Raw genomic sequence first — 25,687 nt, 5'->3', positions numbered from 1 at the left:
CCACTGATATCTGAGCGCTATGTGACAGGCTCGATGGCACAGCTGTGACCAAAGTGACTAAAGGATAAGGGAGATTTTGAATCTCTGCACACACTTTTGGACACTGGACACTTTTGGATTGTGTGAGGCCCACTGATATCTGAGCGCTATGTGACAGGCTCGATGGCACAGCTGTGACCAAAGTGACTAGAGGATAAGGGAGATTTTGAATCTCTGCACACACTTTTGGACACTGGATGGACACTTTTGGATTGTGTGAGGCCCACTGATATCTGAGCGCTATGTGACAGGCTCGATGGCACAGCTGTGACCAAAGTGACTAGAGGATAAGGGAGATTTTGAATCTCTGCACACACTTTTGGACACTGGACACTTTTGGATTGTGTGAGGCCCACTGATATCTGAGCGCTATGTGACAGGCTCGATGGCACAGCTGTGACCAAAGTGACTAAAGGATAAGGGAGATTTTGAATCTCTGCACACACTTTTGGACACTGGACACTTTTGGATTGTGTGAGGCCCACTGATATCTGAGCGCTATGTGACAGGCTCGATGGCACAGCTGTGACCAAAGTGACTAGAGGATAAGGGAGATTTTGAATCTCTGCACACACTTTTGGACACTGGACACTTTTGAATTGTGTGAGGCCCACTGATATCTGAGCGCTATGTGACAGGCTCGATGGCACAGCTGTGACCAAAGTGACTAGAGGATAAGGGAGATTTTGAATCTCTGCACACACTTTTGGACACTGGATGGACACTTTTGGATTGTGTGAGGCCCACTGATATCTGAGCGCTATGTGACAGGCTCGATGGCACAGCTGTGACCAAAGTGACTAGAGGATAAGGGAGATTTTGAATCTCTGCACACACTTTTGGACACTGGACACTTTTGGATTGTGTGAGGCCCACTGATATCTGAGCGCTATGTGACAGGCTCGATGGCACAGCTGTGACCAAAGTGACTAGAGGATAATGGAGATTTTGAATCTCTGCACACACTTTTGGACACTGGACACTTTTGGATTGTGTGAGGCCCACTGATATCTGAGCGCTATGTGACAGGCTCGATGGCACAGCTGTGACCAAAGTGACTAGAGTATAAGGGAGATTTTGAATCTCTGCACACACTTTTGGACACTGGATGGACACTTTTGGATTGTGTGAGGCCCACTGATATCTGAGCGCTATGTGACAGGCTCGATGGTACAGCTGTGACCAAAGTGACTAGAGGATAAGGGAGATTTTGAATCTCTGCACACACTTTTGGACACTGGACACTTTTGGATTGTGTGAGGCCCACTGATATCTGAGCGCTATGTGACAGGCTCGATGGCACAGCTGTGACCAAAGTGACTAGAGGATAAGGGAGATTTTGAATCTCTGCACACACTTTTGGACACTGGACACTTTTGGATTGTGTGAGGCCCAATGAATATCTGAGCGCTATGTGACAGGCTCGATGGCACAGCTGTGACAAAAGTGACTAGAGGATAAGGGAGATTGGATTGCTTTTAAAAAAGCCGTTTGCGGAGCAGTGGGTAAACAGCAATGCAGGAATGTCAGGAAGCCTTAGAAGGCAGCCCAACAACCAACACCACTGATACACCACTATATAGCCTCCCCTTGCACTGCACACACAGTGACTGGTGTGTTGTGCAGGCCAAATTGCTAGCAGCAGAAGCAGTTTTTTTTTCTTCTCAGCAGGACAAAAAAAAAAAATTGGGATTGCTTTTAAAAAAGCAGTTTGCGGAGCAGTGGGTAATCAGCAATGCAGGAATGTCAGGAAGCCTTAGAAGGCAGCCCAACAACCAACACCACTGATACACCACTATATAGCCTCCCCTTGCACTGCACACACAGTGACTGGTGTGTTGTGCAGGCCAAATCGCTAGCAGCAGAAGCAGTTTTTTTGTCTTCTTCCCTGCCTAACGCTCTCCCTACAGAATCAGCAGCAACCTCTCCCTATACTAAGATCGGCAGAAGTAAGATGGCGGTTGGCGTGCACGCCCTTTTATACCCCCTGTGACGCCCACCAAAGCAAGCCAATCACTTGCATGCCCTTCTGAAAGATGGTGGTGACCCGTGCCTATGTCATCACGTTGCCCACATTGTCCGTGGATCCTGATTGGCTGAAAAAGAGCGCAAAACAAACTTTTGAAACGCTACTTTGGCACGTAAGTCGCCGACCTCGTGGCCGACCTCATCCTAGGGTCGGGTTTCATTTCATGAAACCCGACTTTGCCAAAAGTCGGCGACTTTTGAATTTTTTCGACCCGTTTCGCTCAACTCTAGTCAGGAGACAAATCTCCAGGAGTGGACCCTCTGGACCGTGGCACCGAGGGGCACCGGGTGAGCTGCCAGGTGGAGCTGACCCTATATAGGGATTGTTTAGAGCAGGCCCAGGGGTTTGGGTACCACGATACCACGATAGCCAGTACCGAGAGGGGCGGCTCAGAACGGACTGGAGTAGGAGTGTGGGACTGAAGCGTAGACAACAGAGCGGGATCACTGGAGACTGGACCGGATTAGAACTGCAGGACTGGAGCATAGACAACAGGACGGAGCAGGAAAACGGGAGGCAGGACTGGAGTAGGACTGAAGGACTGAAGTGTGGATAGCAGGATGGAGCAGGAACACCAGAGGCAGGACTTGAGCAGGACTGAAAGACTGGAGTGTGGATAACAGGATGGAGCAGGAACACCGGAGGCAGGACTGGAGTAGGACTGAGGGACTGGAGTGTGGATAGCAGTGTGGAGCAGGAACACCAGAGGCAGGACTGGAGTAGGACTGAAGGACTGAAGTGTGGATAGCAGGGTGGAGCAGGAACACCGGAGGCAGGACTAGAGTATAGATAGCTGAACCCACGGAGCACCGGACTGCAGGGCTACTGCAGGGACCATGGAAGGCAGGACTGTGAGGCTACAGCAGGAATCACTGAAGACAGGACTGCGAGACTGCAGAGAGCACACGAGGAAGCATGGCCCAGTGTGCTAGCAAACACAACGATGAGGCGCCTTCCTCAGGGGGGAATGGCCTGATATGGCTCTGTCAGGTCTGCCATTGGTCCATAGGTGCTTCTGGGTCAGGGCATTGCAGGAGCACAAGTAACAGGAGGGAGGCGCAGCCATGGCCTATGGCGCATGCGCATTGCATGCAGAGACCCTGTCGGTCGTGAGCCTGTCAGAAGGGATCGCCGTGGCTGTCGGGCGGTGGGGGGCTGTGGCGTGGGAGCGGAAGCTGGGTGAGTATGCGGAGGCGGCGTGACATAAGCTTATCCTATGCTATACTCATTTTATTCACTAACACTTTATATATATTGTACATTACCATAATACATTACATTAGATACATATTACTTTAACATATAAAGCAACATGATAGTATTCACATAGTGTATCTATTGTCTTCAGGGGCAGGAACACAGTAAGACAGTCCATATCCCTACACATGAAGACACATTGCAGTGACCTGTCAGTTAACTGCCTGTGTTTATTTTTGGAAAAGCTGATTTGCACAATATTTTTCCTGCCTGTTGAAAGGTACTGTTGTGTTATGATTGAGTCACCGTATGAGGCAGACACAAAAATAGAAGCTACGTCCAGAAAACCAGAGAAGTTGGCAACTATCAGATTGCAGACCCCTGAACCTATCTACACAACTAGCAGTAGCCGTGGGGGGTTCCTACGGTGCCCTAGACCCCTCGATCACAGCCGGAGAGCTAAATAGCCTAAAGACAGAAAAGGAAATCTAACCTGCCCCAGAGCAGACCCCAAAGTAAAAGGCAGCCCCCAACATATAATGACGGTGAAGCAAGATGAAAAAACACTCACACAGATAGAAAGATAGGCTGAGCAAACGATGGGGCCCAAGCTAACTAAACAGAACAGGAAAGGAAGGTTGCTGTCTGCAATCTGCCAAAACCCTATCAAAGACATAAGCCAACAAGCTGATATGGAAAAAGGCCCTGAAGCAGCTAGGCTTCAAAAACTAAATCAGCACTCAGGTATTTTCAGAAGACAGAGCTAAAGGAATTCAGCTCACCCCAGCAGGGAATGGCAGAACTCCAGAAAAACAAAGCAAAACAAAGTCAAAGCACAAATGCAAAAGGCCGAGCAGAAAACTTAGCTTTAGAAGAGCAGGAATTCAGACTGGTCTCCAAGGATCCCACAGAGAAGTCACCCGCAGGGCAGAAGGGCGTCGGCAGCCTTATATCCAGTCAGTAACTCCACTCAGCCAGTCATCATCATTAGGCTCAGGTGTCTGATAATCAGGCTCACTACCTTTCTTTACCAGAAGAGGGAGTTCACCGGGCCTCAGTAGTGAAGGGGAAAATGAACTCACAACACTGTTGTTATGTTGGTCAAATTTACTATCAAAGCAGGAGGCAGCAAGACATTAATATTACGCAGGTTGCATTCCTTGGTCCATGAAAATAAATATAGACAGTATGGGAAAATAGATTGTGGAACCAGCCTTATCAGCCTTGCTGATTACCATTAAATAGATTGTAGAAATTAGCAAATGCTTTGAAATTTGAATTTGACATTTAATTGTTTTGATATTTTGTTTTGAGGCTAAAATACAGACAAACTTCCAAATGCTTTGAAAAAAATTGTGTAATACTCTGAGGTCTCTTAGGACGGTATTCAACTGTTTTCACGTTCTTTAACAGAATCACAGCCTTAGTGATGTCAAAGAAGCCTTCCCATAGAAAACAATGGTAACCAGCAGTAATCAACTGCCCTTTTAATGACGCACTGTTCTGACTTTTCATAGTTTTAAAAATTAACAAAAATGTCCAAAAAATATACCTCTTAGGCCCAGATTCATCAGAGAGTTTATCCTTGAAAACACTATGAGGCTTGTGAGCCTGACTCCACAATGCCTCCTCATCCAACTGGCATGAACAATGCCAGTCTTGATGAATTGGAACCATTGTCTTTTGTGATCAGACCTTTGTTTTGTTGCTGCCTGTAGGTCAAGCAGCAAGAATGAAACTTCCTGTACATGTGCCCACAAAGATTTCATATGTATAGACCTGTGGTCCACACTAAACCTTGTTTCACCATACATTTTAAAAACATGGCATGCAGTAGACAAGGCTTAAGAGGTTTTTTTTTGCATCACTGTCTATCTTATCAATTTTGTGTGTTCAGTTTTGTGTGTACAAAAGTGTGTAGAAAACAGTATACTTTGAGTCAGGGCTCTATACCTGGTTTGATTACCGTTATCTTAACCCCTTAACCCCCAAGGGTGGTTTGTACGTTAATGACGGGGCCAATTTTTGCAATTCTGAACACTGTCCCTTTATGAGGTAATAACTCTTTAACGCTTCAATCGATCTGGTGATTCTGACACTTTTTTCTCATGACATATTGTACTTCATGATAGTGGTAACATTTCTTTGATATACCTTGCGCTTATTTGTGAAAAAAATGGAAATTTGGCAAAAATTTTGAACATTTCGCCATTTTCCAACGTTGAATTTTCATGCTCTTAAATCACAGAGATATGACACACAAAATACTTAATAAGCAACATTTCCCACATGTTTACTTTACATCAGCACAATTTTGGAACCAAAATTTTTGGTTAGGAAGGGTTAAAATTTGACCAGCGTTTTCTCATTTTTACAACACCATTTTTTCTTTAGGGACCACATCACATTTGCAGTCACTTTGAGGGGTCTATATGACAGAAAATACCCAAAAGTGACACCATTCTAAAAACTGCACCCCTTAAGGTGCTCAAAACCACATTCAAGAAGTATATTAACCCTTCAGGTGCTTCACAGGAATTTTTTGAATAATTAAAAAAATGAACATTTAATTTTTTTTCATAAAAAAATTATTTCAGGTCCAATTTTTTTATTTTACCAAGGGTAACACGAGAAATTGAACCTCAAAAGTTATTGTGCAATTTGTCCTGAGTACGCTGATACCTGATATGTGGGGGGAACCACAGTTTCAGCGCAAGGCAGAGCACAGAAGGGAAGGAGCGCCGTTTGACTTTTTCAATGCAAAATTGGCTGTAATTGAGATCGGACGCCATGTCCCGTTTGGAGAGCCCCTGATGTGCCTAAACAATTGAAACCCTGCAAAATGACCCCATTTTAAAAACCAGACCCCCCAAGGAATTTATCTAATTGTGTGGTAAGAACTTTGAACCCCCAAGGGCTTCACATAAGTTTATAACGTACAGCCGTAAAATTAAAAAATCATATGTTTTCCATAAAAATGATCTTTTCATGTCTAATTTTTATTTTCCAAAGGGAAACAGGACCACAAAATGTATTTTGCAATTTGTCCTGAGTACGCTGATACCCCATATGTGGGGGTAAACCACTGTTTGGTTGCATGGCAGAGCTCTGACGGGATGGAGCGCCATTTGACTTTTTCAACGCTGAATTGGCTGGACACCATGTCGCGTTTGGAGAGCCTCTGATGTGCCTAAACAGTGGAACCCACCAAAAATGACACCATTTTGGAATTTAGACTCCCAAAGGTACTTATCTAGATGTGTGGTGATATCTTTGAACCTCCAAGGGCTTCACAGAAGTTTATAACGTACAACTGTAAAATTAAAGAATCATATTTTTTCCTAAAAATGATCTTTTCACCCCCAATTTTTATTTTCCCAAGGGAAACATATGCCCCAAAGTTATAGTGCAATTCATCCTGAGTACGCTGATACCCCATTTGTGAGGGTAAACCACTATTTGGGCGCATGGCAGAGCTCGGAAGGGAAGGATGGGCACCATTTGACTTTTTCAGCGCAAAATTGGCTGGAATTGAGATCGGACACCATGTTGCGTTTGGAGAGCCCCTGATGTGCCTGAACAGTAAATACCCCCCATAAGTGACCCCATTTTGAAAACTAGACCCCCAAGGAACTTATATAGTTTAGTGGTGAGCACTCTGAAACCCCAAGTGCTTCACAGAAGTTTATAACGCCTGGGCATGAAAATAAAAAAAAATCATATTTTTTTCCACAAACATGATCTTTTAGTTTCCAATTTTTTATTTTCTCAAAGGAAACAGGAGAAATTTTACCCAAAAAGTTGTTGTCTAATTTGTCCTGAGTATGCTGATACCTGATATGTGGGAGTAAACTACTGTATGGGCACTCTTCAGGGCTTGGAAGAGAGGTAGTGAGACTTTGATGGAATGGTCTGCGGGTGTAATGTCGCATTTGGAGAACCCTTGATGTGCCTAAACAGTGGAAACCCCCCACAATTGACCCCATTTTGGAAACTAGAACCCCAAGGAACTTATCTAGATGTGTGGTGAGCATTTTGAACCCCCAAGTGCTTCACAGAACTTTTATAACGCCCAGGCGTGAAAATAAAAAAATCATATTTTTTCCACAAACATGATCTTTTAGTCCCAAATTTTTTTATTTTCCCAAGGGTAACAGGAGAAATTGGACAACAACAATTGTTGTCAAATTTGTCCTGAGTACGCTGATACCACATATGTGGGAGTAAACTACTGTATGGGCACACGTCGGGACTCGGAAGGGAAGTAGTGAAGTTTTGGATTGCAGACTTTGATGGAATGGTCTGCGGGTGTTATGTAGCATTTGGAGAGCCCCCTAAAAGTTGTTGTGCAATTTGTCCTGACTAGGCCCCATACTTGTGGGTAAACCACTGTTTGGGCGCATGGAAGAGCTTGGAAGGGAATGGGCGCATGGCAGAGCTTGGAAGGGAAGTAGCACCGTTTGACTTATTCAATGCAGAATTGGCTGGAATTGAGATCAGATGCCATGTTGCATTTGGAGAGCCCCGGATATGCCTGAACTGTTGAAACCCCCCAATTCTAACTCCAACGCTAACCCCAAAAACACACCCCTAACCCTAATCCCAACCCTAACCCTAATCCCAACCCTAACCCTAGCCTTACCCCTAACCCTAGCAATAACCCTAATGGGAAAATGGAAATAAGTACACATTTTTAATTTTATTATTTTTTACTAAGGGGGGATAAAAGGGGGTTTGATTTACTATTTAAAGCGGGTTTTTATGTTTGGCAGCTGTCACACGCTAAAAAATGCTTTTAATGCAAAAAAAGTCACCACATTTTGAGAGCTATAATTTTTCAATATTTTGACCCACAGAGTCGTGTGAGGTCTTATTTTTTGTGGGACGAGTTGACGTTTTTATTGGTATCATTTTCGCGCACATTAAATTTTTTGATCTCTTTTTATTCTGATTTTTGGGACTCAGAATGAACAAAAACCAGCAATTCATGAATTTCTTTTTTTTGGGGGGGGGAGTTAACACCATTTCGCGTGTGGTAAAATTGATAAAGCAGTTTTATTGATCGGGTTAGTATGATGACAGCAATACCTCATTTACTTTTTTATGCTTTGGCACTTTTATGCAATAAAAACAATTTTATATAAAAAATGATTATTTTTGCATCTCTTTATTCTGCGAGCCAGAACTTTTTTATTTTTTCGCTGATGATGCTGTATCATCGCTCATTTTTTGAGGGATAAGATGACATTTTCAGCGGTACCATGTTTATTTAAATCCATCTTTTTGATCGAGCGTTATTGCACTTTTTGTTCGGCAGTATGATGATAAAGCATTGTTTTTTGCCTTGTCTTTTCTTTTTTTGAAAGAGTTCACTAAAGGGATTAACTAGTGGGACAGTTTTATAGGGCAGGTTGTTATGGACATGGCCATACTAAATATGTGCACTTTTATTGTTTTTTTTATTTACAAAAATAAATGAATTTATTGAGGAATATTTTTATTTCTTTATTTGGGAATTTTAACACATATTATTTTTTTTACTCTATTACATTGTCCCAGGGTGGGATATTAAAATATAAAGTCAGATTGCTGATCTGACACTTTGCACTGCACTGTGTCAGATCTGACAGGCAGTGCAGGAGGCTTCCCAGCACCTGCTCTCATCATGCATTGTCCCTGCAGGACACGGAAGGACCCTGTGGCCATCTTAGCTCTGGGGATCTGCAGGAAGGAGGCCCTTGGAACAACGCGAGCACATCGCATTGTTCTGAGGGTCTCAGGGAAGTACACAGGGAGCCCCCTCCCTGCCGATGTTTCCCTATGCCCCGGAACACTGCGATCATGTTTGATCACAGTGTGACGGGGGTTGATGTGCCAGGAGTGGTCCTTGACCGCTCCTGGCACATAGTGCCAGGTGTCAGCTGTTATAATCAGCTGACACCCGGCCATGATCAGCTGCGCTCCCCCCTGTGAGCGCAGCTGATCGTGATCACGTACTATCCCATCAATGGGCATTAAGGCCCAGGGCAGATGGATGGGATAGTACGTAAAATATTGGGAAGGGGCTAACATGTTAATTAGCAGCTAAAAATAAGGCTGTTGCCTTTTATGTTTCAAATCTTGGACAGGGTCCTACCAGCATACTTTAAACGAGTCAAAAGAGAGAAAATCCACAAATTTTTACAAAAATGAAGACGATGATAAAGGAAAATTTTAAGCATGAAAGCCTATGAATGTTTTCTCTGAAAATATCTTTTCTGTGCAGCGCTGCACAGGGGCCTGATCCTGCATAGGGCCTAACTGGGAAAATTCACAGAGGTCAGAAGTTAGAAAATGCAAATTTTTGCACAAAAAGAGGATGACAGTAAAGAAAAATTGTATATAATAATAATAATATAATAATAATAAATTTTATTTCTATAGCGCCGACATATTCCGCAGCACTTTACATTTCAGAGGGGACTTGTACAGACAATAGACATTACAGCATAACAATAATCACATAGATCATAACAGATACCAAGAGGAATGAGGGCCCTGCTCGCAAGCCTACAATCTATGAGGAAAAAAGGGAGACATGAAAGGTGGGTGGTAACAGTTGCCCTGATTGTATGGACCAGCCATAATGTTAAGTGTGTAACAGTACAGATGCAGAGGGCTAATGGATGCATAAAGCATGTGGGAACATGATGCAGGGAACCTGGTTATGCTAAAATTTTTTGGCTGTGCCACATAGGGATAGATTAGGTTAATGTGTTGAGGCGGTAGGCCAGTCTGAATAAATAAGTTTTCAGGGCACGCTTAAAATTGTGGGGATTGGGGACTAATCGTATTGACCTGGGAAGTGCATTCCAAAGATTTGGCGCAGCACCTGTATAGTCTTGGAGACGGGAGTGGGAGGTTCTCATTATTGAGGATGCTAACCTCAGGTCATCAGCAGAACAGAGGGCGCGGGTAGGATGGTATACTGAAACAAGGGGTGGTGCTGAGCCATGAAGAGCTTTGTGGGTGAGGGTAATAAGTTTGTACTGGATTCTGGAGTGGATGGGTAGCCAGAGTAATGACTGGCACAAGGTAGAGGCATCGGTGTAACGATTGGCAAGGAATATGATCCTGGCAGCAGCATTCAAGACAGATTGGAGGGGGGGAGAGTTTGGTAAGAGGGAGACCGGTTACAATAGTCGAGATGAGAATGAATAAGAAAAACAGTAAGAGTTTTTGCGGAGTCAAAAGTAAGAAAAGGTCGAATTCTAGAAATGTTTTTGAGGTGCAGATAACAAGAACGAGCCAGTGATCGTATGTGGGGGACAAAGGAAAGCTCGGAGTCAAGTATGACCCCAAAACAGCGGGCATGTTGCTGGAGAGTAATAGTGGAACCACACACGGAAATGGCAATGTCGGGTATAGGTACATTAGTAGCGGGAGGAAACACAAGGAGTTCAGTCTTTGACAGGTTCAATTTCTGATATAGTGAGGACATGATGTTAGACACAGCGTTTAAACAATCGCCGATGTTTTCTAGAAAGGCTGGCGTGATGTCAGGAGAAGAAGCGTATAATTGGGTGTCATCAGCATAGAGATGGTACTGGAAACCAAATCTACTGATTGCTTGACCAATAGGGGCAGTATGCAAAGAGAAGAGGAGGGGGCCTAGGACTGATCCTTGAGGAACCCCAACAGTAAGGGGAAGATGAGAGGAGGAGGAGCCAGCAAAAGATACAGTAAAGGAGCGGTCAGAGAGATAGGAGGAGAACCAGGAGAGAACGGTGTCCTTGAGGCCAATGGAATGGAGCCTAGTGAGGAGGAGCTGATGATCCACAGTGTCGAATGCTGCAGAGAAATCCAAGAGAATAAGCATGGAGTAATGACCATTTGATTTAGCTGTTAGTAGATCATTATAGACTTTAGTTAGGGCAGTTTCAGTAGTGTAAAGAGCGGAAACCGGATTGGAGAGGGTCGAGAAGAGAGTTATCAAAGAGATAGCGGAGAAGACGGGAGTGGGCCATGTGTTCCAGGAGTTTAGAGATGAAGGGAAGATTAGAGACAGGTCTATATTTAGCGGCACAGTTTTGGTCGAGGGATGGCTTTTTAAGTAGAGGATGTATGATGGCATGCTTAAATGAGGAGGGAAAGATACCAGAAGAGAGAGGTTATATGTTTTATAGTTAGGTGAGGGGTGACAGCAGGGGAAAGGGGCTGGAGTAGATGTGACGGAAATGGGTCACTGGTGCGAGTGGTTGGGCGAGAAAATGGAAGGAGCCTGCTTACTTCTTCTTCTGTGACTGGTTCAAAATCAGAGAGTGAGCTAGATGCAGTGGGGGAGGGAGGACAGTGCATGGTATGAGGTGATTGGGAGGTAATTTCCTGTCGGATCTGGTCAATTTTTTCTTTGAAGTAATTGGCCAGATCGTCAGCTCGAAGCTCCATGGTTGGGGCCTGTGTACTCTTGGGTTGAGTAGAGAATGAAAAGTGTCAAAGAGACGTTTAGGGTTATTGGACAGTGAGGTGATGGGGGTGTTGAAATAGGTTTGTTTTGAGAGGTGAAGGGCAGTGTTGTATGTTCGAAGCATAAACTTATAATGGATGAAATCTTCGGGTAGGTTGGATTTTCTCCACAGACGTTCGGCACACCTGGTGTCATGATCCAGGACAGGATTTCGCTTTGACCTGTCCTGGTTAGACTATGGGTTAATTGTGCTGCCTCTCTCTGGCAGCAGGAGGCTATTTAGTGCTCACTGGACCTGGGTCCGGTGTCAGTTATACTCCTGCCCTCGGCTGAGTTAAGTGACCTCTTGTATACGTGTGCCTTGTGCCTGATATCTTGCTTGCTTGTTCGGGTGTGATCTGGTTCTGTCCCTGTTACGAGTTCTGCCTGACCATCTTGTACTGCGCTACCTCTCGTGTATGACTCTCTGCTTGTGACCCGACTCCTCTCTGCTCGTCCCCTTGGTACCACGTCGCCCTCTTGTGTATGACCTTTGGCTCTGTCTGACTACCCGTCTGTTTGTCCCTCCTGTACCTCGTTTGCCCGTACTGCTGTGACCTCTGTTTTGCCTGACTCTGAGTTGTTGTATGGTGTCCTGTCCTATCTGAATACAGGACGCTAAGCCCCGCCCCCTTGCAGTCACATGACCAATAGGTCCCGTGCACATTATTCAGTTTCAGTGTCCGCAGGTCCTTTGCCTCTTTACCTTTCAGCGCTGACTGAACCCTGACACTATTAGCCTGAAGCACGCATGGTCACCTCTGCTGCCCGTCTCCACAGGTATCTTTTAGCACTGCTTCTGTGCTCAGGACACACGCACTGGCTCTATGAGCAAGTGCAGTGCGGTGTCTCTGACATTATAACTGACCCATACCATTTTTTTTTCTCTGCTCCCATTCACCTGTGTGTGTGATGGATCCTGTGCACACTCTTTCTGAGCAGGTGAGGCACCTTACTCAGATGTCTCAGAAACTCTTTGGAGAACAAAGAGTCCTGGCTCAGTCTCAGCAGCTGATCGCCGACACTGTGCAGGGAGTTCTTTCATGGGGGGCTCGGGATGTTACATTAATTTCCCCTGAGTCTCCAGTGAAGTTACCAGATACCTTTTCTGGAGATAAAAATGAATTCAGAGTTTTCAAGGAGGGCTGTAAGCTTTTTTTTTCCTTACGACCACACTCTTCTGGGGATGAAAGTCAGAGAGTGGGGGTCATTATATCCCTGTTAAGGGGAGCCCCCCAAGCTTGGGCTTTCTCCCTTCCTACCACGGCCCCTGAGCGTATGACTGTGGATGCATTTTTTGAGGCCCTGGGGCATATTTATGATGAGCCTGATCGGGTGCGTATGGCTGAGGACAGGCTGATGAATGTTTGCCAGGGGAAACACTCAGCCGAGTGGTTTTGCTCAGAGTTCAGACGCTGGACTGCTGAGGTCTGCTGGAACGACGCCGCTCTCCGGGGGTTGTTCCGTAGAGGCCTGTCTGAGCATCTAAAAGACGCCTTGGCTCTCCACCCCCCACCTGATGCCCTGGAGGAAGCTATGACACAGGCCGTCCAAATGGATCGCAGGTTACGGGCAAGGGGAGTGATACAAACCGAGACATCATTATTCTCCCAAGGAAGGGGAGCCAGTTCTTCACTGAAAATCACGGTGATGGGAACCATCAACCTTAAGGAGGAAGAAAGGAGACAATGGCACGTGAGAAAATGCTGTGTTCACAGTGGCGAGTCTGGACATGGGAAAAAGGATTGCCCCTCCCGGCCACTAACCAACAAGCGACTGAGCCCGGGTGATTATCGTGGAGGTCACCCAGGCTCTCAGGTACCCTTTTCTGCATTTTCTAAAATGTCATTTCAAGTGGAACTTTGTTGTGGGGGTGTCTCCACATCCACAACTGCCTTCGTGGATTGCGGTTCATCATTGAACTTTATTGACTCTGACTTGGTGGACAGGTGTAAGTTAGGGACAGTGAAGGTTGGAGACTCCAATTCACCTTGTTGCTATTGACAAAACACCACTGGTTAAGAATGACATTGTGTTTTGTACTGAAGAGTTTCTCCTTAAAGTGAGTTCCTTACACCAGGAACGTATTTCATGTTTTGTAATGAACAACCTGCCTGCGGGACTGGTGTTGGGGTTCCCCTGGTTACAGCTGCATAATCCTGTGATTAATTGGGAATCTCGGGATATTGTTAAATGGGGTCCCTATTGCTCTGAGAAATGTCTTGTTTCTGTGTCTGTGTCGTCCGTGGGTCTAGAAGGCATTCCGGAGTGCCTGATAGATTATACTGACGTTTTCTCCGAAAAAGAGGCTGAGGTTTTACCACCACACCGCCCATTTGATTGTGCCATTGACCTGGTTCCAGGTGCTAAATTGCCCAAAGCCCGCTTGTATAACCTCTCGGGTCCGGAACGGGCTGCGATGAAGGAATATATTTCTGAGAGCCTCCGTAAGGGACATATTCGTCCTTCTGTTTCTCCTGTGGCGGCAGGGTTCTTTTTTGTAAAAAAAAAAAGACGGTGGTTTGCGCCCATGCCTCGATTTTCGTGAGTTAAATAAAATAACTGTGAGGAATACTTATCCCCTTCCACTTATTCCTGATTTATACAATCAGTTGTCCGGAGCTAAGTGGTTTTCGAAATTAGATCTACGGGGAGCGTATAACCTTATCCGAGTCCGGAACGGAGATGAATGGAAGACCGCCTTTCTCACTACTGAAGGGTTGTTTGAAAATTTGGTCATGCCCTTCGGCCTGACCAACGCTCCAGCGGTCTTCCAAAATTTCATAAATCATGTGTTCTCCGATTTGATTGGACGTTTTATGGTGGTGTATTTGGATGACATTTTAATCTACTCGCCTGATAAACAGACTCACATTGGTCATATTCGGGCAGTTCTCCAAAGGCTCAGGGAGAACTGTCTGTTTGCTAAACTTGAAAAATGTTTATTTTTTGTTCAGGAACTGTCCTTTCTGGGGTTCATCGTGTCTGCTGAAGGGTATCGCATGGATCCTAATAAGGTGCAGGCCATTCTCGAGTGGGTTCAACCGTGTGATTTGAAGGGTCTGCAACGTTTCCTAGGGTTCGCTAATTATTATCAAAAATTTATAAGGGGGTTCTCACAGGTGGTTAAACCCCTCACAGACATGACTCAAAAGGGGGCCGATATCAAGAACTGGTCAACCGCAGCGGTAGCGGCATTTTAGTTTTTGAAAAAATGTTTCATGTCGGCCCCGGTTCTTATCCAACCGGACCCCTCTGAACCATTTATTGTTGAGGTAGACGCCTCAGAGGTGGGGGTGGGGGCGGTATTGTCCCAGGGACCTGCCATTTTGACCAATTTAAGACCTTGCGCCTTTTTCTCAAAGAAGTTCTCTCCGGCGGAGAGAAACTATGATGTGGGGAATCGGGAACTTCTGGCCGTAAAATTGGCTTTTGCAGAATGGAGGCATTTTTTGGAGGGGGCTGTTCATCCTATAACGGTAATCACGGACCACAAAAACCTAGCTTACATTGAGTCAGCTAAAAGGTTGACTCCCAGACAGGCTAGATGGTCACTTTTTTTTCCCAATTCAACTTCTCGATCACTTTTCGACCAGGATCCAAGAATATCAGAGCGGATGCGTTGTCACGCAGTCTTGATCCGGTATCCCCCCCGGAACCTCCATCCTCCATTCTTCAGCCTGGGGTGGTGGTGGCAGAGGTTTCTAATGTGTTGGAACGGGAGATTCGAGAAGCCCAGGCTCTTGCACCTCCAGCTAAGCCGGTGGATAAACTTTTTGTGCCAGCTCAGTTTCGTCTCAAGGTCCTCCAGGAGTTCCATGACTCAGTTCTGGGTGGACATCCAGGGATCTCAGCGACCCTGAAGGCCATTGCTAGAATATTCTGGTGGTCTTCTTTAGCCTCTGATGTTGGGGAGTATGTGTCTGCGTGTGAGGTTTGTGCCCGTGCGAAAACTCCCCATAACCGGCCGGCCGGGGAATTGGTACCACTGCCAATTCCTGAGAGACCATGGACTCATCTGTCCATGGATTTCATCACCAACCTTCCCCCTTCCAAGGGTAATACCGTGGTCTGGGTCGTAGTGGACAGGTTTAGTAAGCAGGCACATTTTGTACCTTTGGCAGCTCTACCTAATGCGGAAACATTGTCCAGATTGTTTGTGGAGCATGTGGTGCGGTTGCATGGGGTACCCCTGAATGTGGTGTCTGATAGGGGAGTGCAATTTGTATCCAGATTTTGGAGAGCTTTTTGTAGGAGGTTGGGTATTGGTCTGTCCTTTTCATCCGCCTACCATCCAGAGACTAATGGGCAGACTGAGCGGACCAATCAGTCTCTGGAGCAAATTCTGCGTTGTTTGACCTCAGCCCGACAGGATGATTGGTGTTCTGTGTTACCATTGGCTGAGTTTGCTTTTAACAACCGCACTAACCAGTCTACGGGTACATCTCCTTTTTTTTGCAATTATGGGTTTCATCCTCATTTTGGAGAATTTTCCCGCTTGAATTCTGGGTGTCCTGGGGCGGACGAGACGATCCAGTGGTTGGGGGAGGTATGGCGGGAGGTCCAGAATAACATTGCGAAGGCCCAGGACAAATTTAAATTTTTTGCGGACAAAAAACGATCCGTGGGTCCAGTGTTTCAGGTTGGAGATAAGGTATGGTTATCCACCAAAAATATAAGGCTCAAGGTCCCCTCTGCGAAGCTTGGACCCAAGTTTATAGGTCCCTATGTAATTACCGAAGCAGTTAACCCGGTGGCTTTTCGGTTGAGTCTTCCGCCATCTCTAAGGATCCCTAATGTTTTCCATAAGGCCCTTTTGAAACCTGTGAGGTCCAGTGGGGAGGGATCATCATCTTCCCCGACACCGGTTCTGGTAGATGGGCAGGCTGAGTATGAGGTGGAACGAATTGTCGACTCCAGGTTGGTCCGTCGCGCCCTTCAGTATCTGATACATTGGAAGGACTACGGTCCTGAGGAACGCTCGTGGGTTCCTGCTCGATCAGTTCATGCAGATCGGTTGATCCGAGCCTTTCACGCCAAGTACCCTGAGAGACCTGGGGGTCCGGTGGCCCCCCATTGAGAGGAGGGTACTGTCATGATCCAGGACGGGATTTCGCTTTGACCCATCCTGGTTAGACTATGGGTTAATTGTGCTGCCTCTCTCTGGCAGCAGGAGGCTATTTAGTGCTCACTGGACCTGGGTCCGGTGTCAGTTATACTCCTGCCCTCGGCTGAGTTAAGTGACCTCTTGTATACGTGTGCCTTGTGCCTGATATCTTGCTTGCTTGTTCGGTTGTGATCTGGTTCTGTCCCTGTTACGAGTTCTGCCTGACCATCTTGTACTGCGCTACCTCTCGTGTATGACTCTCTGCTTGTGACCCGACTCCTCTCTGCTCATCCCCTTGGTACCACGTCGCCCTCTTGTGTATGACCTTTGGCTTTGTCTGACTACCCGTCTGTTTGTCGCTCCTGTGCCTCATTTGCCCGTACTGCTGTGACCTCCGTTTTGCCTGACTCTGAGTTGTTGTATGGTGTCCTGTCCTATCTGAATACAGGACGCTAAGCCCCGCCCCCTTGCAGTCACATGACCAATAGGTCCCGTGCACATTATTCAGTTTCAGTGTCCGCAGGTCCTTTGCCTCTTTACCTTCCAGCGCTGACTGAACCCTGACACTATTAGCCTGAAGCACGCATGGTCACCTCTGCTGCCCGTCTCCACAGGTATCTTTTAGCACTGCTTCTGTGCTCAGGACACACGCACTGGCTCTATGAGCAAGTGCAGTGCGGTGTCTCTGACACCTGGAGCACCGGTGCAGGAAACGAGTTTGCAGGGTGTGCCAGGGTTGTCGCCGTCTGTGTTGTGGTGTTCTATGTATAGGAGGTGCAAATTCATCCAGGGCACTTTGAAGTGTTTCGTTGTAATTCCTCAATGCAGAATCAGGACATGAGCGGGAGGAGATAGGGGCAATGAAGACTGCAAGTTCTTCAAAAGTTTCTGAGTGATAATGGCCTGTATTTTTCTATAAATATGGACAGTGGGGGTGACCTGAGCAGCCTGGCAGTTCTTGATAGAGAATGAAAGAAGGTTGTGGTCAGAGAGTGGTAGAGGGGAGTTTGCAAAATCATCCACTGCTCAAAGCCGAGAGAAGACCAAGTCGAGGGAGTTCCTGTCTTCATGTGTTGGAGAATTAGTAAGCTGTGAAAGGCCAAACGAGGAGGTTAGAGATAACAGGTGAGTAGCAGATGGGGAGAGGGGAAGAGCAATGGGGTTGTTGAAATCGTCCATAATGAGTGTAGGGATGTCACAGGAGAGAAAATGTGGAAGCCAAGAGGCAAAATGATCCAGGAACTGATGGGAGGGGCCGAGAGGACAATATACCACCACCACTCGCATGGAGAAGGGGGTGTAGAGTCTGATGGCATGGACCTCAAAAGAAGTATCTATGGAAGTCACTATGGAAGCACAAACATGTTTTCTACCTACAACAATTTACACCAGTTAAACACAAAAACATATTCCTTTGAAAATTATTTTAGTCTTTTTTTCCCAACCAGGCACAGTGGCCTGATCCTGTACAGAGTCTGCTTGGGATAGTTTGCAGCAGTGGAAACAAAGAAAATTCTTCTTTTTGAACAAAATGAGGTTGATGGTAAAGTAAGATGTATGTTAGAAACGCGTATATCTGCACAGAGATTGAAGCTTCAGAGACTGGGAGTTCTGTAGAGACTGGGAGTTCTGTGGAAACTGTTTGGGTAAGAATACAAAGACAGAACAATGGAAAGGACACCATTGTAGGCAATTACTACAGACCACCTGTGCAAGTTGAAGATATGGATGAACTTTTTATGTATCAAATGGCCAAGTTCTCCAAAAAATATGACATAGTTGTCATGGGAGATTTCAACTATCCAAACATTTGTTGGGAATCTCTCTCAGGCAAAACTAACAGGTCAAGGAAATTCTTATCCTTTCTTGCTGACAACTTTATCTTCCAAAAGGTAGGGGAGAAAACAAGGGGAACTGCTACCTTGGATCTAATCCTTATAAACAGGGAGGAAATGGTTGAGGAGGTAAAAGTGGCTGGGACCCTAGCAACCATGCTATTTTAGAATTTTGGATAACTAGAGGAGGAAGACCTGTGAAGACTCAGACGTCAAGGTTAGATTTCAGAAAGGCAGATTTTAAGAGATTCAGAAAGAGAATTGGAGCGATCCAATGGCTGGATATCTTTAAGGACAAAAATGTCCAGGAAGGATGGGAAATCTTGAAAAATGAAATTCTCAAAGCACAATTGTTAACAATTGCGAAAAGAGGGAAGAATAGGAAGCATTTAAGGAAACCAGGATGGAGGAACACAGAGCTGAAGCACATGCTAAAAAGGAAGAAAGAAATGTTTATAAAATGGAAAGTGGGAGGCATATCTAAAGAAGAATATAATGCTGTCTGCAGAACCTGCAGGGCACAAATCAGACTACTAAAGCTGACAATGAAATGAGGCTTGCAAGAGCCGTCAAAAGCAATGATAAAGGATTTTGGGGATATGTCAAAAGTAAAAGAAAGGACAAAGATGCGATAGGATTGTTACAGGATGAAAATGATGAAATGGTAAGAGAGGATGTTGAGAAGGCTGAACTTTTAAATTCCTATTTTGCATCTGTTTTCTCTCAGAAAGGAAATGTAACATCAACTGTTCTATACTGTCCTATTAAGGGAATAGAAGAATCCAGGATATCTATAAACAGAAAGATAGTGAGGAAACACTTAGCTAGCCTAAATGAATTCAAGTCTCCAGGTCCAGATGAATTACACCCCAGAATACTGAAGGAGATAGCAGAAGAAATTTTTAAACCCCTCACCATAATCTTTGAAAATTCTTGGAGAACAGGAGAAGTCCCAGAAGACTGGAGAAGAGCAAATGTTGCTCCTATCTTCAAAAAGGGGAAGAAGGTGGACCCAGTCAACTATAGGCTAGTGAGTCTGACTTCTATACCAGGAAAGATCTTTGAACAAATTATTAAACAACATGTATGTAAGTACCTTGATAAGAATGAAGTGATTAAACAGAGTCAGCATGGGTTTGTAACTAATAAGTCATGTCAGACTAATTTAATTTCCTTCTATGACAGAATCACTGATTGGGTGGATCAGGGAAATGCTATAGATATAGTATATCTTGACTTCAGCAAAGCATTTGACACTCTTTTTAGCTAAAAATGAGGATGAAGGGTATCACAGAAGAACCCTTCAAGGTTTTACTGAAAGTGGCATATGTTATGAGTTCATTTTCCCCTTCACCATTGAGGTCTGATGAACTCCCTCTTCTGGTGAAAGAAGGTAGTGAGGCTGATTACCAAGCACCTGAGCTGGGAGATGATGACTGGGCGACGGGGATCTCTGACTGGATACAAGGCAGCCGACGCCTTTCTACCTCGCTGGTGATTTCTCTGTGGAATTCTAGGAGACCAGTCTGATTCGTGCTCCTCAAAAGCTAAGTTTTCTGCTTTGCCTTTTTGCATTTGTGTTTTGGTTTTAGTTTGCCTTGCTTTTCTGGATTCTGCCATTCCCTGCTGGGGTGAGCTGAACTCCTTTTTTGTCGGTTTGCTCTGTCTTCAGAAAATACCTGAGTACTGACATAGTCTTTTTGAAGCCTTGCGTCTTCAGGGCCTTTTTCCCTGTCAGTCTGTTGGCTCTTATTTTTATAAGGTTTTTCGCGTATTGCAGACAGCAGCTTTCCTATCCTGTCCTATCTAGTTAGCTTGGGCCCCATCATTTGCTCAGTCTATCTTTCTATCTGTGTTAGTGTTTTTTCTTCTTGCTTCACCGTCATTATATGTTGGGGGCTGCCTATTGCTTTGGGGTCTGCTCTGGGGCAGTCTAGATTTCCCTTTCTGTCTTTAGGCTAGGCAGTTCTCCGGCTGTGATCGAGGGGTCTAGGGCATCGTAGGAACCCCCCACGGATACTGCTAGTTGTTGTTGATATGTTCAGGGGTCTGCAATCCGATAGCTGCCAACTTCTCTGGTTTTCTGGACTTAGCTAGCATTTCTGTTTTTGCCTCCTACGGTGACTCATTCATAACAGAATCACCAGCCATACAGCAGATCCTAGGATTCTCAATAGCAGGAAAGAATTAAAAAAAAAAAAAAAAAAAAAGGTGTGTATATTTTTTCCTCTATATCTCTGAGGCCGTAGGGGGAATTTTTTTTTCTCTCAATGGAGATAAAGCAATTGTCTGATCGTGTGGACCAGCTCGCTGCGGAAGTGCAGGGAATTTCGCCTACCTTGCTCATTCACATGCTGCTGAACCAAAGATCCCTAATCCTGATGTGTTTTTTGGGGATCCGTCTAAATTTTTGAATTTCAAAAATAATTTTAAATTATTTTTTGCCTTGAAGCCTAACTCGTCAGGGAGCTCCGCGCAGCAGGTTAAAATTGTCATCTCTTTGCTGCGTGGCGATCCCCAGGATTGGGCGTTTTCTTTGAAACCTGATGATCCTAGTCTGACTAATGTGAACGCATTTTTTCAAGCCTTGGGGTTGTTGTAAGACGAACCTAATGCTATTGATCAGGCTGAAAAGACCCTGTTGGCATTGAGCCAGGGTCGAGATTCTGCAGAATTGTACTGACAAAAATTCCGAAAGTGGGCGGTCCTTACTGCCTGGAATGATAATGCCTTGGCAGCTCTCTTTCGGAAGGGTTTGTCAGAAGCCGTAAAAGATACTATGGTGGGATTTCCTGTTCCCTCTGGTCTGGACGATTCTATGTCATTAGCCATTCAGGTTGATCGGCGTTTACGTGAAAGCAGGACTGCACGAGAGGTGTTGCCACCTGTTGAACAAGTGTCTGAACCTATGCAATGTGATAGAGTTTTGTCCAGGGAGCAACGTCAGGAGTTCAAAAAGCGTAATAAGCTGTGTTTTTTTTGTGGAGATGCCTCGCATATTATTTCTGTCTGTCCTAAACGAGAGAAACGTTTTGCACACACGTTTTCTGTGGGTGGTGTTCAACCTAAGTTTCTTCTGGCAATTACTCTGATCTGCTCCCTGTCCACATTTTCCGCCAAGGCTTTTGTGGATTCGGGAGCAGCCCTGAACCTAATGGACTTGGATTTTGCTAAACGTCGTGGATTTCCTATGACACCTCTGCGGACGCCTATCCCTTTGAAGGGGATTGATGCTACTCCTTTGGCGAAAAATAAACCTCAGTTTTGGACCCAGCTGGTAATGCAGGTCGCCCCAAATCATCAAGAAAATTGCAGATTTTTGGTGTTGCATAATTTGCATGATACCATTGTTCTGGGGTTTCCCTGGTTGCAAATTCACAATCCAGTTTTGGACTGGAAATCTGTGTCTGTGGTGAGTTGGGGATGTCGGTGTGCCCTTAGTGAGGCTCCGGTTTTTTCCACCTCTCCTCAGTCGCATTATGTTCCTGACTATTTGGCGGACTTTTATGATGTATTTCGTGAGAATGAGTCTGCGTCTCTGGCTCCTCATAGGAGTTATGACTGTGCAATTGAACTGAGCCCGGGGTGTAAATTTCCCAAGGGTCGGCTCTTCAATTTATCTGTACCTGAGCACGAGGCTATGCGACCCTATATTAAGGAGGCGTTGGAGAAGGGTCATATTAGACCATCCTCTTCACCATTAGATGCTGGGTTTTTTTTCGTGGCCAAAAAGGATGGTTCATTAAGGCCTTGTATTGATTATCGTGCCCTCAACAAAATTACTATTAAATATCAGTATCCGATACCCCTGATTTCGGATCTATTCTCCAGAGTTAAAGGTGCTTGCTGGTTTACCAAGCTTGACCTCAGGGGGGCGTATAATCTTATCCGCATTAAGCATGGGGATGAATGGAAGACGGCGTTTAATACTCCAGAGAGACATTTTGAGTACCTGGTGATGCCTTTTGGGCTCACTAATGCCCCTTCTGTCTTCCAGTGCTTCATGAACGACATTTTCCGAGACTTTGTGGATACATTTTTGATTATCTATCTGGATGATATTTTGATCTTCTCCAAGGATTGGGATTCTCATGTGGAACAAGTTCGGACGATGTTCCGGATCTTGAGAGAGAATTCCCTGTATGTCAAAGGATCGAAATGCCTTTTTGGGGTACAGAGGATTTCATTTTTGGGATTTATTTTGTCTCCGTCAGCTATTGAAATGGATCCAGCCAAGGTACAGGCCATTTATGATTGGGTTCAGCCCATGTCTTTGAAGGCCCTTCAGAAGTTTTTGGGTTTTGCTAATTTTTATCGGAAATTTATAGCAAAATTTTCTAGTATTGTCAAGCCATTGACTGATCTGACTAAGAAGGGTGCTAATGTGTTGAATTGGTCTCCGGAGGCTGTTTCTTCCTTTCAGGAGCTGAAGCGAAGATTCACTTCTGCCCTGGTTTTGCGGCAACCTGATGTCTCTCTCCCGTTCCAGGTAAAGGTGGACGCTTCTGAGATTGGTGCAGGAGCTGTTTTGTCCCAAAAGGATCCTGTAACATCTAAAATGAATCCCTGTGCTTTCTTTTCCCGAAAGTTCTCCCCATCTGAGCGTAACTATGATGTGGGGAATCGGGAACTGTTGGCCATGAAATGGGCATTTGAGGAGTGGAGACATTGGTTGGAGGGAGCTAAACATCAAGTCGTGGTCCTCACTGACCACAAGAATTTGATTTACCTGGAGTCGCCCAAACGCTTGAACCCTAGACAGGCTAGATGGGCCTTGTTTTTTACACGTTTTGATTTTGTGGTCTCTTTTCTTCCTGGCACTAAGAATGTCAAGGCTGACGCTCTTTCTAGGAGCTTCTTTGCTGATTCTCCTGTGGTGACCAAGCCTGCTACCATCTTAGGCGAAGGGGTAGTTCTTTCTGCCATCTCGCCCAATTTGAGACGTGCTCTGGAAGAGTTCCAGGAGGACAAACCTGAGCGTTGTCCCAGTGGAAAGTTGTATGTTCCTGACCAGTGGAAGAAGAGAGTGATGTCTGAAGTTCATTGCTCTGCATTGGCTGGTCATCCAGGTATTTTTGGTACTAGAGATCTGGTGAGTTGGTCTTTTTGGTGGCCCGCCTTGTCTCGTGATGTCAGGAATTTTGTGCAGTCCTGTGGGACTTGCTCCCGGTCTAAACCTTGTTCTCGCTCTAGTGGCTTGTTGATGCCTTTGCCGGTGCCCAGGAGGCCATGGACCCATATTTCAATGGATTTCATCTCTGATATGCCTGTCTCTCAGAGAATGACTGTTATTTGGGTGATTTGTGATAGGTTCTCTAAGATGGTTCATCTTGTACCACTCCCTAAGTTGCCATCTTCTTCTGAGTTGGTGCCCCTGTTTTTGCAACAGGTGGTTCGCTTGCACGGGATTCCTGAGAACATTGTATCTGACAGAGGAGTTCAGTTTGTGTCTAGATTTTGGAGGACGTTCTGTTTGAAGCTGGGAATTCAGTTGTCCTTCTCCTCTGCGTTTCACCCTCAGACCAATGGGCAGATGGAGAAAACAAACCAGACCTTGGAGTCATATTTGAGATGTTTTATTTCTGCTGATCAGGATGATTGGGTTTCATTTTTGCCCTTGGCCGAATTTGCTTTAAATAATAGAGCTAGTTCTGCCACTTTGATGTCACCTTTTTTTTGTACCTTTGGGTTTCATCCTCGATTTTCTTCAGGGCAGGTGGAGCCTTCTGCCTGCCCAGGTGTTGACACTGTGGTGGAGAGAATGCACCAGATCTGGGACCAAGTGGTGGATAAGTTATATCTCTCCCAGGAAAATGCCCAGCGGTTTTCCAACCGACATAGGACCGTTGGTGCCCAGTTTAAGGTGGGTGATATGGTTTGGTTATCATCAAAAAATATCGCTATGAAGGTAGCTTCTCTCCAAAGTTTAACCCTAGATTTATTGGGCCTTACAAGATTTTGGAGATCATTAACCGGGCTCTTTTTGATTGGCTCTTCCTGTCACATTTAAAATCCATAATGTGTTTCATAAGTCCTTGTTGAAGAGGTTTGTTGAACCAGTAGTTCCTGGGGTGGCACCTCCGGACCCTGCATTGGTTGAAGGTAACATGGAATATGAGGTAGAGAAGATACTGGATTCCCATCTGGCTAAATGGAGACTCCAGTATTTGGTTAAGTGGAAGGGTTATGGTCAGGAGGATAATTCCTGGGTCTCTGCCTCTGATATTCATGCAAAAGATTGGTGCGTGCCTTTCATCGGGCTCACCCTGATCGCCCTGGTGGCGTGGATGAGGGTTCGGTGACCCCTCCTCAAGGGGGAGGTACTGTTATGAGTTCATTTTCCCCTTCACCATTGAGGTCTGATGAACTCCCTCTTCTGGTGAAGGAAGGTAGTGAGGCTGATTACCAAGCACCTGAGCTGGGAGAGGATGACTGGGCGACGGGGATCTCTGACTGGATATAAGGCAGCCGACGGCCTTCTGCCTCGCTGGTGATTTCTCTGTGGAATTCTAGGAGACCAGTCTGATTCCTGCTCCTCAAAAGCTAAGTTTTCTGCTTTGCCTTTTTGCATTTGTGTTTTGGTTTTAGTTTGCCTTGCTTTTCTGGATTCTGCCATTCCCTGCTGGGGTGAGCTGAATTCCTTTTTTGTCGGTTTGCTCTGTCTTCAGAAAATACCTGAGTACTGACATAGTCTTTTTGAAGCCTAGCATCTTCAGGGCCTTTTTCCCTGTCAGTCTGTTGGCTCTTATTTTTATAGGGTTTTTCGCATATTGCAGACAGCAGCTTTCCTATCCTGTCCTATCTAGTTAGCTTGGGCCCCATCATTTGCTCAGTCTATCTTTCTATCTGTGTTAGTGTTTTTTCTTCTTGCTTCACCGTCATTATATGTTGGGGGCTGCCTATTGCTTTGGGGTCTGCTCTGGGGCAGTCTAGATTTCCCTTTCTGTCTTTAGGCTAGGCAGTTCTCTGGCTGTGATCGAGGGGTCTAGGGCATC

This window comes from Dendrobates tinctorius, unplaced genomic scaffold (assembly GCF_039654945.1).
Source record: "Dendrobates tinctorius isolate UK_male_01 unplaced genomic scaffold, ASM3965494v1 ptg000022l, whole genome shotgun sequence".
NCBI lineage: Eukaryota > Metazoa > Chordata > Amphibia > Anura > Dendrobatidae > Dendrobates > Dendrobates tinctorius.
This window is presented reverse-complemented; position numbering follows the sequence as displayed.